Genomic DNA, 4,480 nt, shown 5'->3' on the forward strand with positions numbered 1-4,480 from the left:
AAGGCTCTAGCTATAGTCAATGACCTTTTACTGCACAATTTGGTCATTGCTTCAGACTGTGCATACGTGATCAAGTCGCCGTAAGATTGCACGGAAGGAGCTTATGCGCAAATCATTCATTCATCATGAGATTATTGTCACTAGTGCATCTTTCGCGTCAATCAAAGCCGTTCCTGACCCCCGCGTCGCCCCCCGCTCATGCGACACGGGTGGTACTCCAACCCTAGCCGCCGCCGGGGCCGATCCCTCTCCCTCCCTTCCTCCCGCCGCCGCCGGAGGACGCTGTTGGCCTGCGCCCGGTGGCCGACGGCTATGGCTGGGGTTCTCCTCGCTCCCGTGTCTCAGGGGCGGTGCGGGCCCCCTATGCGCGTGGAGGCACGGCCGATCTAGCGAAGCGGCGGCGGCGGCCATGGCTGCGGCGACGGCGGCGAAAGCCACTCCTGCCTCGCGGCTAGCGGTCTATGTTGCGGCGGCGCATCATCCGGCTTTGGATTGGCGGCGGCATCGAGGGCCTGGTGGACTGCTTGGCGGCACCTCCAGTCAGATCTAATCTGGCTGGTGCAGCCGGCGGTGGTGGTGATCTTCTCCGTCGGAGGTGGCCGGCTAGAGGCTGGGTGGTCGGATCTCGAGATCCGTCATCTAGTCCTGACTGCGAGTTGGAAAGACAGAGTTGCCGGTGAAAACCGAGCCGACGGCAGGCGATGGCGGCGTTCTGCGTCGTTACCTTGATGAAGGCATCGTCGTCGGCCCACTCGTGCTGCTCCGGGGGAAACCCTAGGATCTGGTTTTCCAGATCGGACGATGGCGGCACGGCGGTGTCGTTCTTCTCTTGAGAGCATCGTCTGTGGAGCAGCGCTAGAAGTCAGAGGTAGGAGGTGGAGCGGTTCCGCCTTACACGAGCTTCGCTCGAGATGTCAAGTCATGCCTGGCCAACAAGTGCTACGCTTTGTCATGCCTGGTCGGCAGGTGCTACGCACGACAGATCTTCCAGAGACTCCAAGCTGTGTCGGCTGGTGGTACTTGGCGGCATGGTGTTGAGGTGTACCGGCGGCGACCGCGACGTGCTCAACAGTTGGCGCGCAGGGAGGTGGTGGCGTTGGACGCCGTGGTGGCGTCGACGGCAGCTAGACCGGGCAAGGATCACTAGTAGAAAAAGGGTCAAATGTCAAGCACATTAGTGCCGGTTTGATTTTAAGCCGGCACTAATGTGTGCATTAGTGCCGGTTCCAACGGCTAGCCGGCCGCTCTCATTAGTACCGGTTTGTGGCTAACCTTTAGCACCGGTTCGTGCCACGGACCGGTACTAAAATGAGTGGTGGCAGGATGTTGTCAGTCCGGGGCCCCTCCATCACCTTTAGTACCGGTTCGTGGCACGAACCGGTGCTAAAGGTCGTCCTACATAAACCCTTCGTCCACCCGAGCTCGCTCTGTTCTTCCCCTTTCCCCTCTCCTCTCTGTTCTTCCCCTCTTCCTCTCGAGCTCATCACACATTTTGCCCAAAATTTGTCAAGATTTGAAAGCCCCCATCCATTCAAATGATCACAAAGGTTAGCAACTTTGTCCTTTCATCTCTGATTGCTAGATTAGCTCTTGCAATGCTTTGTATAGTGATTAATTTATGAGTTTAGTAATTTGAGAGGAAATATATGTGCTAGTATTTGATTTATATGCAATTTGAGATCAAAAATAACACTTAGTTTGCATATGTAGGTGTGGTTTACTTAGTGCCTTCTAAATCTCCGTCGTAACCACCGTCGATCGCCCGCACCGTCCCGTCGCCGGCACCACCTTATGGTGAGCCTCTTGTTCATGAATGTTTTACATTACCAAATTGATGTTTGTGTGATTTGGATATATAGTTACTCATATAATTATTTTACCCGTACGTTGTTTGTTATACATAGTGCCATGGTTTTGATATCCGTCCCCGTCGGCCCTCGTCCTTGTTATGATTCGGATGTGTTATATTCTCTTTTAAAACTAGTTGTTGCATTTCGTGTTTATGACAAATTATAATGCCCATCAAGTTGACATAGATATTTTTATTTAGGAGGTTTGTGAACCGAAAATTCCAACCGACCCTATTGTCGAGAGGTTAAATTTAGTTGAAAGAGAAAACAAGTATTTGAAAGAAAAATTGAAAAGAATTGAAGGGGAGAAGATGGAATTGGAGTTGCATGTTGCCGATGTCGTCGATGATCACAAGATCAAGATGGAGAAAATGCGCTTGAAGATTAGAAAATATGCCATTGATAGTGAGGCTTGGTATCATTATGCTGTTGGATCAATTGTTACCTTAGTTGCGATCTTGATCGCCTTTGTTGTTGCATTTAAATGTTTTAGTTAGAGAGTTATTTGTTTGTTGCATTTAAGTGTTGTATGAACTTTATGTATGAACTTGTATTAATTTGGTCTTTTCGGTGTTGTGTAATGAAGATGAGCCGACAATGGATGTACGATGACCGATGCTCTCCCGAGTTCATTAATGGCATGCAAACTTTTCTGCTTGCGGCTGAGGCAAACAAGCGGGCGGATGGTTTTATGCCTTGTCCATGTGCTGTCTGTAAGAATGATCACAATTACTCTACGTCAAGAACCATTCACGTCCACCTGTTTAAGTCTGGTTTCATGCCCCACTATAATGTTTGGACCAAGCACGGAGAAAGAGGGGTTATGATGGAAGACAATGAAGAAGAAGAGGACGACGACAGCTATCCTGGCCATGGGTTCCCTGAATACGATGATACAACAATGGGGGAAGAAGCTGAGCCGACAATGCGGGAAGAAGCTGAAGAAAGGCATCAGATGAGCCCGCTGATGATCTAGGTCGGGCCATTGCCGATGCAAAGAGAAACTGCGCAAGTGATTTGGAGAAGAAGAAGTTGCAGCGCATGTTAGAGGATCACAAGAAATTGTTGTACCCGAATTGCGAAGCTGACAAGAAAAAGTTGGGCACCACACTGGAATTGCTGCAATGGAAGGCAGAGAATGGTGTATCTGACAAGGGATTTGGAAAGTTGCTGGTAATGATAAAGAATATGCTTCCAAAGGACAACGAATTGCCCGAGAGTACGTACGAAGCAAAGAAGGCTGTCTGCCCTCTAGGGTTAGAGGTGCAGAAGATACATGCATGACCTAATGACTGCATCCTCTACCGCGGTGAGTACGAGGATTTGAACGCTTGCCCGGTATGCGGTGCATTGCGCTATAAGATCAGCCGCGATGACTCTGGTGATGTCGAGGGCGACCGCCCTAGGAAGAAGATTCCTGCCAAGGTGATGTGGTATGCTCCTATAATACCACGGTTGAAACGTTTGTTCCAAAACAAAGAGCATGCCAAGGCGATGCGATGGCACAGAGAAGACCGTAAGAAAGATGGAAAGTTGAGAGTACCCGCTGACGGGTCGCAGTGGAGAAAAATCAAGAGAAAGTACGGAAAAGAGTTTGCAGATGACGCAAGGAACGTATGGTTTGGTCTAAGCGCTGATGGCATTAATCCTTTTTGGGAGCAGAGCAGCAACCATAGCACCTGGCCTGTGACTCTACGTTTGTATAACCTTCCTCCTTGGTTGTGCATGAAGCGGAAGTTCATTATGATGCCAGTGCTCATCCAAGGCCCTAAGCAACCCGGCAACGACATTGATGTGTACCTAAGGCCATTAGTTGAAGAACTCTTACAGCTGTGGAATGGAACAGGTGTACGTGCGTGGGATGAGCACATGGGGGAAGAATTTGACCTCAAGGCATTGCTGTTCGTGACCATCAATGATTGGCCTGCTCTCAGTAACCTTTCAGAACAGACAAACAAGGGATACCGCGCATGCACGCACTGTTTGGATGATACCGACAGTATATATTTGAATAATTGTAAGAAGAATGTGTACCTGGGACATCGTCGATTTCTTCCGAGCAGGTATCCCGTAAGAAAGAAAGGCAAGCATTTCAAAGGTGAGGCGGATCACCGGACGAAGCCTCGCCACCGTACTGGTGCTGATGTACATGATATGGTCAAGGATTTGAAGGTAGTCTTTGGAAAGGGTCCTGGCGGACAACCTGTTCCGAATGACGCTGACGGACGCGCACCCATGTGGAAGAAGAAATCTATATTTTGGGACCTGCCCTATTGGAAAGACCTAGAGGTCCGCTCCGCAATCGACATGATGCACGTGACGAAGAATCTTTGCGTGACCCTGCTTGGCTTCTTGGGCGTGTATGAGAAGACAAAAGATACACCTGAGGCACGGGAGGACCAGCAACGTATGCACGGAAAAGACGGCATACATCAAGGTCATGCCAGCTACGCTCTTACCAAAGAAGAGAAGGAAATCTTCTTCGAATGCCTGCTCAGTATTAAGGTACCGTCTGGCTTCTCGTCGAATATAAAGGGAATAATAAACATGGCAGAGAAAAAGTTCCAGAACCTAAAGTCTCATGACTGCCACGTGATTATGACGCAACTGCTTCCGGTTGCATTGAGGGG

This window comes from Triticum aestivum, chromosome 2D, assembly GCF_018294505.1.
Source record: "Triticum aestivum cultivar Chinese Spring chromosome 2D, IWGSC CS RefSeq v2.1, whole genome shotgun sequence".
Classification (NCBI taxonomy): Eukaryota; Viridiplantae; Streptophyta; class Magnoliopsida; order Poales; family Poaceae; genus Triticum; species Triticum aestivum.